This window comes from Protopterus annectens, chromosome 2.part2 (genome assembly GCF_019279795.1).
Source record: "Protopterus annectens isolate FY-2018-M chromosome 2.part2, PAN1.0, whole genome shotgun sequence".
NCBI classification, from domain to species: Eukaryota; Metazoa; Chordata; order Ceratodontiformes; family Protopteridae; genus Protopterus; species Protopterus annectens.
Window position 1 is genome coordinate 451,569,953 of NC_056730.1, and position 15,134 is coordinate 451,585,086.

Genomic DNA, 15,134 nt, shown 5'->3' on the forward strand with positions numbered 1-15,134 from the left:
ATACCAGTACTTTAGATCATTATCTGTAGCTAAATGAGTTCTTTCAGAAGTGGATGACAAAAGCATACCTCGTGTATACATTATAGGGAATATAATAACATTCCAAATTCCATTCCTTATATTTAGGATAAATGAATATAAAATTACGATAACTAATAATAATGTTTAATGGATAACTAACTATATATTTTGGTGTAATAGGTGAAGTACAAAATTCTTTTAGTAACCATAGCATGGAGTTATTTACAATCATATTTTTATGTGTTAAGGAGATTTTCATGAAGTGAATACTAATTAGTTCCCAGTAATCTTTCCATTTTGCAACATATGACTGATCTATTAACAAAGTAATAACTTTTATAATAGAAGAGATAGTATATAAGTTAAAGTCTGGAAAAGAAATACCCCCTTGAGACCAGCTATTAGTATGTTTCTTTAATGCAATCCTAGGTCTATTAGGTGCCCATAAGAAATAAAACATTAGTGTATTCATTTTCTTGATAATTATTTTTGTAGGTGGGAGTATTATTGATTGTATTAAGTATAATATCTTGGGGAATATTATCATTTTAATAATTGTAAGTCTCTCTTCCATAGTAAATAACATATTATTCCAGGTATTGAAAAGATTTTGTATATTAAGAAGACAGGTATTATAATTATTATATATAATAGATTTAATATCTTTAGTTAATATTATACCTAGATAAGTTATCTGACCTGAATTGGGTACATATTTACTAAAATCACTCATGAGAACATTTTTTCATGTATATATAGGTAGTATTTTAGTTTTTTCTTCATTGAATATTAAACCAGAAATACTTTTAAAATTCATCATTTTATCAAATAGAGACTGCATAGAAGAATTAGATCCTGCTGATGTAATTAGAACATCATCTGCAAAAAGTTGAATTTTAGATGTTGTATTTTCATCTATTTCAAATCCCTCTATATCAGTACTATTTCTGATCAGATTAGCCCAAGGCTCCATTATTAAAGTGAATAATAATGGAGAGAGTGGACACCCTTCTTTTGTACCTTTAAAAATGGGTATTTTTTGTGAGACATAAGTTCCTATCTTAATGTAAGCCAATGCTCCTTTGTATAGATGCTCAATTAGATTTACAAATGCATCTGAGAAGTTTGTGCACTTCAGTAAGGTAAACAAGTAGTTCCAACTTACTGAATCAAATGCTGAACTTATATCAAGACTAATAAGTGTTAAATCTTTCTTTCTCCTATTTGCAAAATCAATTAATGTTAGAGTCCTCCTTATATTATCAAAAGTGTTTCTATTTACAATGAAGCCTGTCTGATCTATATCTATAATGCCTGGGATCTTCAATCTATCAGCAAAAATACTCATAAACATTTTATAATCAACATTAAGTAATGAAATGGGTCGATATGAAGTACATCTAGTTGGGTCTTTATTGAGTTTTAAAATTGGCGAAATAAATGTGTATTGCCAAGATGGGGGGGTTATTAGCTCATTTTGGGCCAAAATAAAAAACTTATGTATTAATGAGTATGTACTTTTAGAAAGAATTTTATATATCTCTGGTATAATACCATCATTACCTGGTGCTTTGTTTGATTTAAGCTTGTTTATTTGTGTAACAACCTCTGTATATGAAATACTTTTATCCAATAGTTTAATCTGTTGTTTATTAAGTTTTTTATTCATGTTCGTAGTTATAAATTCCTTTATTTTATCTTTAGGTTCCATGTTAATGTTATTATGATTAATTTTGTGAAAATGATTTCTAAATTCATCTAATATTTCTGGTAGACTAGAAACATTCTTCTTTTTCCTTAGAGAGAAAATTTTTTTGATATGATTTTGCTTATTCAACCTTTTTGTTTTGTTTTTAAGTCTATGTAAGTATTTGGGGCTTATTGAGTAAGACACAAACTTGTATTTCTCTAAAGTTATTTTAACTTTATGGGTTAAAATTTCTTTGTATTTCTCATTTAGTTTGTTTATTTCTTCAATGACTTTCTAGTCCATAATATTTTCTTTATTATTATGTTTATAAGAGTCTAATTTACTTTGAATATCCAACAATTCCTTATCCCAAGATTTCCTTTTATTATTATACCATCTGATACTTTGTCCATATAGATATGATTTTAAAGCATCACAAACATAAACAATGGAAACTTCAGGAGTATTATCTATGTCTAAAAAATGTTGTACTTCTGAAAGTATATATTCTTTATAATAAGACTTAATAGTTTTAGGAATAGGCATACTTTTATTCCACAAAATAGCCACTCCTCTTTTTTTCTGAGTGTGCTCTGAACTAATCAATACTGCATATTTATTTGTGGCTAATTTATCAATATCTTTTTTCAGGAGATGTGTTTCTTGAAGGAATACTAAATTGGCCTCATGTAAATTAATGTATCTTATTAAGCTTGCCCTTTTACATGGGTTATTCAGTCCATTAATGTTTAAAGAAATTCCTTTTAGAGAAGTTATTTGGCATTTTTTAAACATATAAAACTTATAATCAAAATAACAATTAACAAAATAAATAATGTTATACCTCTTCCTTTAGGTGTACCTTTAAATATAGCTGTATTTATTGAATCTCTTATGGGATTTTGTATAAAATTCAATTTTGTTTGTAGTGACAATGAGTTTACAAAATGTATTGTGGATGTCAGAACTATATACACACAACAGTGAACAAAAGAAGATAATGTAAGGATTAAACCTTGCACCCAGCCTGGAGTTAAAAACTCCAACTTAGAGTAGCACATACTACTCAAGCTAACCCCCTACCCTACGCAGCAGTACCTCAGCTACCACCTTATCAATTTAATACTAGTTATTATTAACTTAAATTAACAACTTTCAATTAGATTATCTGGTAAGACAAAGCTACACATTTGATAAATCAGCATCATATAAACAAATAGAAACTTTTAAAAACAATTCATACTGCTATGCACATCTATTTAATATAATACATTTATAATCAAATAACATTCAAATAAACTTGATATTAGGAACCAAGAAGAGAGAAAGAAATAAAAGAAGTGAGAGAGAGAGAGAGAGAAAAAAAAAAAAAAAGAGGGCATATCTACATATTAATTTATTCAAAGTTTGTAAAAATAAGTTCTGATGTTCATTTAAAATCAATAACTTAGGCTATTATGGTTCAGACATTACATATGTTAAGATGTACCTATTTTCTGTCATAGAAATGCAGTTAACAGCTTCCAAAAGACTTTAAATTACTTGCATCAAAGCTTTTTTCTCATACTTATTATTGCCAGTAAAATAAAATATTATATTTATAGAAATGGTTATAAATCATACTGCATAACTATGTAAAGTCTCAGATATACTTGCATTATTGTGTAAAAAGCCATCTGTATTTTATATATCTGAACTGCTGCTTTAAAATATGTCACATGACAACTTCTTCTAAGATAGAGTCATAAAGATATTTATACTTGTCAGTCAGATAAATCAAATGAATTATAGCAATGTATATGTTTAAATCATAGGTTTTTACATACATTAATATGTTGCAGTCAAGTAAACTTTCAAAAACATATGTATAAATGTTTCACTTTCTATGCCTTCTAAAATATCACATTTGCTTACTATGGGATACTGAATCATTTAAAATCATTATAACTTTCATATTTTATAAATTATAACATGGATAAGTAAGTAGTTATTAAAAATAACTCACATTTAAATGTTATAGAGTTCATTTTCCATTGCAGAGTCACATTTGCAGCAGTTCTACTTCCTGGTAGAGTGTTCTTCTTGAATCTGCGATGTGTCAGTGTGAATTCAGGGGTCAAAGTTCAAATTGACTGTATTCAGCTTCTCTGTGTGAATTCTGAGTGTTGAAGCTTTTAAAACAACTCGAGGACACTATTCACGAGGTAACCCACATCCCAAATTGTCTTCCTTAACATTCTGGCGGGAATTTTGATAAAAACAAGTGACTGACATTCATTTAGCAATATAAATGAAGCTAAACAGAACAAAACCTTCGCGAAGTATTTTACAAGTTATTACAGCCTCTATGAAAGTGAAACTAAGCCCACAGTTATTAATATGTAATAGAACTAATTATTTATGCCCCTATTCAATTTTTATACAAATCTTATTATTTACTGTATCAGTATGATCAAAAGCATGTGAATGTACAAATATGAAAGGAAATAGAGAGAGAACATAAAAAAAAGAGAGTAGAAAATAAAAAGAGAGTAGGAGAAAAGATAAAAAAATGAAAAAGGAAGCTATAAAAAGTATCTACAGTGGAATATTACTTGCTGTTTATATTAATAAAGATGGATATGAAACATATTATTTACTACTAATTAGTTCTAATTATTATTATTTAAAGCATGACAGATTATTTGTAAACAAGTATAAGCAATAGAATCAAGGAAGTATAATTAGTAATAGCATTTAAACAGCATATATACTTTTTTACAAGGAATAAATAAGTTATTATTCCATTTATCATATTTTCATTACACTTCTCTCCCTGCCCTCCCCCACCCCTTACTCAATGCATAATCTAAAAAGAATGTCATTATTTAAAATAAAAGAAAAGAAGGAAAAAAATGTATCAAGTTACTAACCTTGGTTCTCTTTGTCAGAAAGAGAAACATATTGAATGATAGCTTGTTATTAGTTCCTCAGATATTTTGACTGATTATGAAACAAATACAGTTCTTTGTACACAGAAAATAACTTTGATTAAATCTTTTTCAGAATATTTGTGGCTTTCTGAAAATGCAGTAACTGTATTTAAAAGATTAATAGTGAAGAAAAAAAGAGAGAGAGAAAAAAAAGAAAAAACATAGAACAAGTCATTCATTTTTTAGTCTCTTTTTCTTCTCTGAAGTCTTCCATGAAGCTTCTGTTGCCAACCTCTTTAATGAAGGACTAGCCAATTCCATTTCCTCTGTTTTATCCAAAATCTTATTTTTTTGATAAACAGCAATGCAGAGTCTAAGTCTTCAAAAATTTTAGGGCCATCAGGAAGGAAGATTTTTAGCTTGGCAGGAAACAGAAGGTAGGTTTTAAACTGTGCTTTCTTAATCTCCCTTATTAATGGCAGAAAAACTTTTCTTTTAGTTATTACCAAGGAAGAATAGTCATTGTCAAAATGCACAGTTGCCTCATTAATTTTAACTGGTGCTTTAGCCCAAGCAGATTTAAGTACCATCTCTTTATCAAAAGATTATAGAAATCTAACTATAACTGATCTAGGATACTTTTTGTTAGAGTTAGTATTAGCTATAGATCTATGGGCTCTTTCGATACCAAAAGAAAATGCTTCTGGCAAGTCTAAAGTTTTAGGGAGCCATGTATTTAAAAAAGAAGTAATATTGTTACCTTCAATATTTTCTGGCAGTCCAAAAATCCTAATGTTATTGCGCCTAGATCTATTTTCCAGGTCATCAAGCTTTGTTTGTAGATGTGTATTTTGTTTCAGCAAAAACTCAATGTTGATTTCCTCTTCTTGGATTCTATTCTCCATGTCATTTACAGTCTCTTCTATGCCTGTAATCTGAGTCTTCTGTTGTTGCAAGTCTATATGTAACAAGTCTATTTGTTTTGTAGCTTTTTCTATGAAGGTATCTATTTTAGTATCCAGTTTATCCATCTTGGCAGTAAGTTGCTGGATTGTAGATATCAGAGACTGAAGTTCTTTCTTGATGCTGGAATCTTGAGAATTTGTCTTATTGGAACTCATTTCAAACTGAAAAGCTGACAGAGAAATTTCCAAGGTGATTTCTGACAGGAATATTATTAAAACTTTCTTTCTTTTTTAGATATTATTGAAGAAATAGATATACCAAACGTATTTAGAAAGAAAATTACTTCATAAATTAATTTTTAAAGTAATTATTTCCTGTCAGTGCAGTGAAATTGGTGGAGCTGAAGAAATCTGCTGCTATCCTGTGTTCATCCTTGGCCACGCCCCCAAGGGATATACTTTTCTGAGGTACAGGCCAAAACCAGTGGGCTATAGCTGACCAAGTTTGCAGATGACTGCAAGTTGGGACCTGTCATCAATTCCCCTAGTGAGGTGGGCATTCTCCAAGAGGGTCTCACCCAAACAAATGACTGGTGCCAGAAACATGGCCTCAAACTGAATACAAAAAATAAATGCATTATCATCCCCTTTGGGGAGATAGATGTCCCCACAATTTATCACATTAATAACAAAGTTCTAAGCATGTAGTCAGTAGTGAGGGATTCGGGCACCCAGATTGATAGCAGCCTGACTTTTGACCACCATGTTGCTTCCACTGTACGGAAAGCTTTCTTCATGGCCCACCTCATAAGTAAGGGTATCTCATCCAGGGACAAGGAGGTCATAGCATCCTTGTATTCTTCCCTTATAAGGTCCATTACTGAGTACAATGCCCCATTCGGCATGTACCTCGCAAACCACATGCAGCAGCTGGAGAAACCAAAGAGGTTCCTCACCAGGAGAATCCAGGGCCTCAAAAATCTACCATGCACAGATAGACTAAAAAGCCTATGCCTCTACTCTGTTTCATACAGACTCCTCATAGGTGACTTCTGTCTGGCATACAAGGCGATCTCGGACCCCACCTTGATAGGACTGCTGCATATCTTCAAGTCAAGCTCCACTCGAGTAACCCGCACATGCAGCCTCAACCTGATCTGTGACATCAATAGGACTTGTTGGCGGGACAGATTTGTGTCCCAGAGACTCACCCATCTATGGAATAAACTCACTCTCCATGTCAAGCCGAGTACCTCTTTACCCCTTTTTAAGCACAATCTGTATAACTGGATGGGAAATAGAAACTACATCCCTGGGATTCCACCCATGTCCCTGCTGGACAGGGCATTGGGTGCTGATTTGTCTATGCATGGGCTAAATTCTTGGCTAGGCTTATAATGGCCTCAGAGCCAATAGCCTAGTAACTTCCTATGATCCTATGATCCTAGTGAAGTCATCCAAAGTTAACTAAAAATCCAAATTTGCTTTCCCAACTAAGGATAACCACAAGGCGTTCTTTAGTTACATCCATAACCTCAAAGGTAAGGCCCAGATTAGTGCTGAACTCATAGTTAATGGTACTAAATATATAGAATCTATGTATATAGAAAATCTGTTGGCTGACAAGTTCAGTGAAGACTTCTCTTCCCTTTCCCCACCACATGTACCCCAAAGCATCCCTAAGAGCTGTACCCCACCTTTTATATCCAAGGAGCAGATCTTAAATGGCCTCTCCAAGGCCAAAAACACAGTCTCTATGGGATCAGACAACATCCTGGGCTATGTTCTACATGGGTTAAAACAGGAATTAGCATCACCATTAGACATGCTTTTCAGTCACAGCCTAAGCACTGGCTTCATCCCAGTAGAGTGGAAAACAGCTACCATCATCCCTTTGCACAAAGGGGGTGCATCCACGGACCCCAGGAACTATAGATCCATTAGTCTGACCAGCCTTATGTACAATGACATGGAAGGAACAATCATGGACCTTATTAACAAAGATATGGGAAATTTCTAAATGCTCGACCCCACTCAAATTAGCTTTGTCAATGGGAAATCATGCCTGTTAAACTTGGTGGACCTCTTCGAGACAGTCACCAAAACCCTAGACGAGTGCAAATATGTGCATACAGCCTACCTAGACTTAGCCAAGGCCTTTGACACAATTCCCCACTTAGGCATTATTGATAAACTCACCCAGCTGGGTATCAACCCATACATTGTCAGGTGGGTTGCAAACTGGCTCAGTGATAAAACTCATATGGTCAAAATAGGGGAATCCACCTCCTCTATCAGACCCATAACCAGTGGTGTTCCACAAAAATCTCTTCTGGAACTCCTACTGTTCAGAATCTACTTGTCAGAAGTACAGTATAAAACTAAAGGAGTGTGGCTGACAAAGTTTGCTGATGACTGCAAATTGGGAGGAATCATTGAAACCCCTAGCAACGTCAACATCCTGCAAGAAGGTCCTACGCAGACTAATGACTGATGCCAAAGTCATGGTCTTAAATTTAATGCAAAACAATGCATTATCATCTCCTTCGGCAAGGGTGATGTTCCTGCAAATTACCACATCAATAGCAATACCCTAAACACAGTCAGTGGTGAGAGATCTGGGTGCACAGATTGACAGCAACCTTAACTTCATCACCATGTCTCCACAGTGGGAAGAAGGACATTTTACATCACTCATCTCATTAGTAAGGACATTGCCTCCAGAAAAAAAGAGGTTATAACAGCCCCCCATATTTTTCCCTCATCAGGCCAGTAATAGAGTACAATGTTCCCTTTGATATGTTCCTTTCCAAACACCTGCAGCAATTGTAGAGACCACAAAGCTTCCTTACAAAGAATATTCAGGGTTTTCAAGATCTGTCTTATGCAGACAGACTGAAATCATTGTCACTTTACTCTGTGTCCTACAGATTGCTCACAGGTGACCTGTGCCTTGCAAATACCACAATCTCTGATGCAGCTTTAATGGAAAAACTGCACATTCGCAAGTCAAATGGAACACGGGTCACTCACTCAAAGGAGCTTAACTTGGTGTGTGACATAAACAGAATTTGCTGGAGAGACAGACTTCCCAAAGGATACTATTATGTATTTCTTGTCATTTAGTTTTACTCCATGGCTCTGACACCAACTGTTTGTTTGTGTCAGCCCTTCCTGCAGAACATTTATGTCAATGGGGGGAGTCAGTGACAGCTCCTAATTTGCAATCATCCACAGATTTAGTCAGCCAGAGGCCACTGACATTGGCTTTGACTTCAGAGAAGTAAATGTCAAAAAGGAGCAGTCCCAGGCCCAATCCTTGAGCAACTCTGCTTGTGACTGGCCTGTTTGTACACGTGGACTCCCAAATTCTAACTTCCTGGGTCCTGTCTAAGAGCCAGCTGGCTATCCACTGGGTGACATAGGGGTTTATACCTACCCTCGAGTTTGTCAACAATGTCCAAGTGGGGTATTGTTTCAAATGCCTTGGCCAGGTCAAGGTAGGCAGTGTGAACAATTTTGCCCTCATTCATTGCTTTGATGACCTTCTCAAAGAAGTCCACCAGGTCACATAGGCATGATCTGCCCCTCAGAAAACCAATTGTCTGGGGATTTCCTATGACATTACTGATCATTTCCATGATAATTCTTTCCATGGCTTGGCATGTGATACTTATGAGTGTAGTTTCCAGGGTCTGTAGATCATCCACCTTTGTGCAGAGGGATGACTGTTGCTGTTCTCTATTCATGAAGCACAAAGCCTGTTTGGAGTCTATGGTTAAATAGCAATTCCATAGGACCAGCTAGGTCATATTTTATGCTATTTAGAAGGCATCCTGGGCTATTGTCTGGGCCCATTGATGCAGTGTTCTTGGCCTTAAAGAGAGCATTAAGGACCGTGTCTATATTATATCGACGAAATTTCAAAATTTTGAATGCTCACATGAGTGGAAATGCAGGAAATCTAAATTGCTATTCCCCCACACCCCATGCTAAATATATATTCCAACTCCGAGATTGCACTACAGTGAGGAAAGGGCAAATTTTTTGATCTTCACTGTACTGCGATCTCACTATAGCGATTACAAAGAACGACATCTTCAACTTCTAAGCCATTTGAGATTTTGATTTTTCATCGATCTAATAGGGACACTAAGGAACTGTACCTTAGTGATAGCAGGGGGAGATATATTTGATGGTATTTCCTGAGGGATGATTGAGGAGCTTGTTGTCCCAGGGAGTGATAGAACCAGTAACTCCTTCCCAGGTGGAAAAAGACTTTTATTCCAAGACATTTTTAGTGCCAAAGAAAGAAAATGCTTGGAGGCTAGTTCTAGGTTCTTTCTTTCTTTCCTAAACCTGTTTGTGACAATGCCCAAGTTCAAAATGCTGTCACTTTACAACCTGTTACCTCTTCTTCATTCAAATTTCCTAGTAACTCTAGATTTAAAAGATCCTTATCATCACATCCTTATTCATCCAGACTTCAGGCGTTTCTTAAGGTTTTGTGTGTCCAGATCATATTGTTAGTTCTCTGCCTTACTCTTTGGACTATCCACTGCACCAAAGGTGTTCACAAAGTGTCTAGCTGCAGTTATAGCTCATTGCAGACTACAGGGTATCCACATTTTTGCATATTTAGATCACTTACTTATCTTTGCAGAGTCTTTTTCAAAGTGTCAGGAATCTCCCTCTTGGGTGAGAGATCTCTTACACTAGCTGGGAGTTCAAGAGAACATTTAAGTCTGTTTTGCTTCCTTCACAAGGATTGTGTACCAGGGTGTCAGCTAGTCAAATCAGTTCAAAGAGCTTTTCTTCTGCAGGAAAAAAAGATCTATATCAAGATTTATTTCTAAAGTTTCCACTCAGAATTCAGTCACTGCGAGGTAATACCACTGGAGTTTGGCTCTCACGGCATCTATGATTTTTGTTATACCCCTGGCAAGACTCCTCATGAGAAACATACTATGTTATTAGCAGTCTCATTCATCCCAGCAACAGCATTGCTTGTCTTTTCAAATCCCAGTATTGGGTTTATCAAAAGGGAAATTATTTTGTGGAGTTATTTGGTGGAGACATTAAATATCCTTCAATCCAAGTCTCATGATTCTCCCACCATGTTCCCCAGTAGTCAGTCATCCCAATTGCCTCAGACTTTGCTCAGGGAGCAGTTTCAGGAGGGGTAAAGGCATAAGGTGCATGAGATACCAAGCCCAGATTCAAGCTCATAAATATAGAAGAGGAATTCAACTCTCTGAATCATCTTTGTTCCCCAGGACCTCTTCATTTTGTTACAGATAATACCACAGTCATGTGTTATATCAATAAGCAAGGAGGAAACCAGGTCATACCCTCTTTGCAGACTAGCCATGTTAGTTTGGAATATAGCTTCACAGAGCAATACCCCTCTACAGGCATCCTGCTTTCATTCAGAGCAAAACTGTGTGGCAGACAATTTGAGCAGGACAAGGGCCAGCCCTCACTAATGCAAACTAGATCAAGGGGTCTTCTAAGATTTGATTAATTTGTGGGGAGTTAGTAGGCTTATTTGTCTCCTCTCTAAACAATCAGCTGGCAAAATTCTGCTCCAGGACTCCATGCAAGAAGGCCTGGAAGACAGATGCCTTTTCTTTTCCATGAATAAGAATGTTCCTGGATCCTTTTCTACCCTTTCCAGTGATATCCAGGGTACTTCTGAAGATTTAGAAGGAATTCCCCGATATCAATGTGGTGACTCCCTTTTGGCCCAGGCTACAGTGGTTCTTCATTCTTTTGAAAATGGACCGGGACAATTACCACAAGCTTCCTCACAGACTTGATCTACTCAGACAAGACCAGAGATGTTTGATACACCCCGACCCTAATCAATTTCAATTGACTACATGGAGGATAGTGTCTTAATTCCATTTAGGTGCATGTTTATTGAGATGTGCAGCATATATTAATGGAGGCAAGAAAGCCTGCTACTAGAAAAATCATATATTAGTAAATGGAAAAGGATTTCTATTTGGTGCCAGCAACATAACCAGCTCCCATTTAGGGCTAGCTGTTCTCTGGTTTTACAATAAATCCCTTTTGTCCAAACTTAAAACATGCTCTCCATCAGTGGACAACTTACTGCCTCAATTCATAAAAATTGCTAGTTTTATTGCTTTCCCCATTTCCATATTAATCAACAGATCCATTAAGGAAAACTTGTACCTGACATCTGGAAAAAATTTTATGTTATGCCTTTCATAAAGGCGGCGACGTAAGTGATCCCTCAAATTTCAGACCAATTGCCATCCTATCTCCCCTGTCGAAAATTCTAGAAAAATGTAAACAATTCAAAAAAATACAAACAGCTCCTCAATCACCTTCTCCAAGAAAATCTTATTAGCCCACACAACATTGTTTTTGCCCAAATCACAGTACTGCTACTGATCTGACATCTTTCTTAAATACTATCGCAAAATCACGTGATAACCATAAGTTAGTTTCCTGCCTGTTTCTTGATCTATCCAAAGCCTTTGATACTGTTTCCCACAGAATACTACTATCCAAACTTGCTTCACTTAACCTCTCTAACTCTGCAGTATCTTGGTTCTCCAGCTACCTCTCAAATAGATTCCAGGTTGTGAAATGGCTATCAAACTTCTCTCCCTTCCTACATGTACAAATAGGCGTGCCCCAAGGCTCCATCTTTAGACCTCTACTTTTTAAAATCTTTATTAATGACCTCCACTCTTCTTGTCCTCTTTCTACTGTTATTCAATATGCTAATGATTTGACAATCATCTCCTGCTTTGATATCACTTACCTTCATACCCTTACCCAAGAGTCCCTTCACTCTGTTGAAAGATGGCTAACTTCCATCCAATTACTACTGAACCCAAAGAAAACTAAACTTCTCCTGTTTCTCCCTACAACCATCCAGCATCACAAAACTTCCTTTTCTATCTCTTCCCTGAACAATACTATCATCTCTACTGAACCTCACACTAAGCTCTTAGGTATCATTATCAATGACCATCTAACGTTTGATCTCCATACTCAACAGTGCATTATAAAGACCCATCAAAAGCTAAGTCTGCTATACAGACATAATAAATATCTCACAAATGCTTCCAGGCTCTCCCTTGCACTAGCCTTCCTACTCCCCACACTGCTCAATGCAGCCCCTATTCTCACATACCTCCAATCTAATCTTCTCACTAAACTAGAACTTACCTATAACAAAACTGCACAATTTGTCTCCAACCAACCTTAACACACTCAGCACAGCATAGCCCTAAAAAGCCTGCAGTGGCTAGAATTTCATCAGCAAATTCTAGTACCCCAGCGTCTTATGGCTCATTCTGTCTTGCATAAACCATCTTCCTTTCCCTCTCTCTCCACACTCATCCAGCCTTATACTCCCAATCATGCTCTCTATAGCTCCCAACAGAACCTACTCCAAGTTTATAAGCCCAATAAAAATATTGGCAAACTACTTTACAGCTATTTTATAGCAAATGCTTGGAATACATTGCCACATAATGTCAGATAATGTCACTAACCCTAACACCTTTAAAATAGCAATAAAAGATAACCTCCATAAATCATGGTCATGTTTCTGTAATAACCTAACATAATCTATCTTCCTCTACCTATAGACTGCTGTCCTCACTGCTTCTACTGCAGCAGTCCTTTCACTGACTTCCTACCTGTGGTTTTTAACCTGTATATACTCCAATACTTATTTTCTCTGGTTCTCTTTACTTTTTGCTAGCTTGTGTATGTACTTTAATACTTGCTTTCTCTGCTTCTCTACTTTTTGCTATCTTATGATCTCTTACATCTATCTCCCTAATTATGCTTGTAACTGTTTGTATTTTATTATCTCTAACATATTGTACATGCCCATTATGCTGTTTTGTCTCTGATTTTCCTTTGGACTTATTTGTACTGTGTTTATTTTATATGTAGTTTGTTCACCTGTAACAATTGACCTTGTTATTTACTGTTAGTTTTATACACTTGTGCTTCTCTGGTAACAATTGTCTGTGTTATATACTGTTTATGTACTGTACTATTGGAGCCTTTCTCCTCATCTCTCTGCTGAAAAAGGGCTTCCACCCAATCAAACTAACCTGGTTAACAAATGTAAAATAAATAAATATAACTTGTGTTAATAGGTAGGTACTACACTATCTGCCGGAAGGCATTTACAAGCCTAGCCAGAATGTGTTGGCTTTCACCACCCCCTTAGATTAGCTCCCTGTGCCTTTGTCCAGTAGAGTCATTGAAGTGATCCCTGGGGTATAGATTCATAGAAATAATCAGCCCTGCCAAGTCTTGAACCCAGGACCCTGTACACTATAGTCAGAGCACTATACCACTACACCATTTGAGCAGTGAGCATGTAAAATCTACTGTTATGATATGTTTTCTTACATGATCATACTTTATCTTCGTTTCTGGCTCACATGAACCCAATTTATTTTTGCATTTAACATTTTATGATATTAGCTGCCTTTATACTTGGCCAGCTGTTGGTTCTTTTTAAATTAAATTGTACATTATGGCATACTTGGTGTGTATGTATGTGGTTGCACAAATTTTATGGTTATGTATAAATGGAAGACAAAGTCTCCATTTCTGTATTGTTTTTGCTGCCTGCTCATTATGTTAAAATAACAAATGTGTTTTTGATCTGAACAGTGGTGCAGAGGTGTGGAAACCTGAAAGCACCTCAGGTGACATGGGTTCAACAAGCAGAGCTGGGAAATAGAAGAGATGGCCTAGAAGGATTGTGGGTGGGTACCTGTGGCCAGTTCACTGATCTTGGTGGGGGGCAGGGGGTGATATGTTCTTGAAATATGAGTGTCACCACCCTGGGGGACAGGTGTTGGCTCATGCACAATATACAAGAACTGCACTTGGCTTGCCAAGCAAATATTTGCAGGTAGACTGTCTATGTGGAAGAATGCATCCACATCTCCAATATAGTGGGTGTTGTTAGATCAGTGACTAATCTGTCTACCAGAAAGAGTAGTACAGGATATCCTGAACACGAGGAACCATCTTGGATGATAGCTCCCCACCACTTGAAGCTTGCTACTACTGTCAATAGTTATGAATGTCTGGGACAGAGTGATAAATGGATCGATAGGGCAGTTTGGAAAGGACTACATAGTCATGGAGGGAGGGCCCCTCAAAATAAAAAAAAATTGCAAATATATTTCTGTTTATTTTTCGTTTGTGCACTGAAGCAGCTAGAAAAGTATATGTCCTGCATGACAAATGAAAGAGAAAACAGTGTTAAAAATAAAAAGGGTTATATAGAAAGAAAGAAAGAAAGAAAGAAAGAAAGAAAGAAAGAAAGAAAGAAAGAAAGAAAGAAAGAAAGAAAGAAACTGGTAGTCATAATACAAAGTAGCCCAAGACATGCATAGAAGCAGCGCTATTTTGCTATAAGGTTGGAGAAAACTGAAAACGACAGCTGAGCCTCCAACCTGATGTGTATTTTCTTGAAACTGTTTCAAGGGTAAAGAAAACAAAATACCAATACAGACAGAATAATATAAAGTTACTTTACTTTGTAAACATATTTAATTATTAAACAAGCAAACAAACAGTGATATA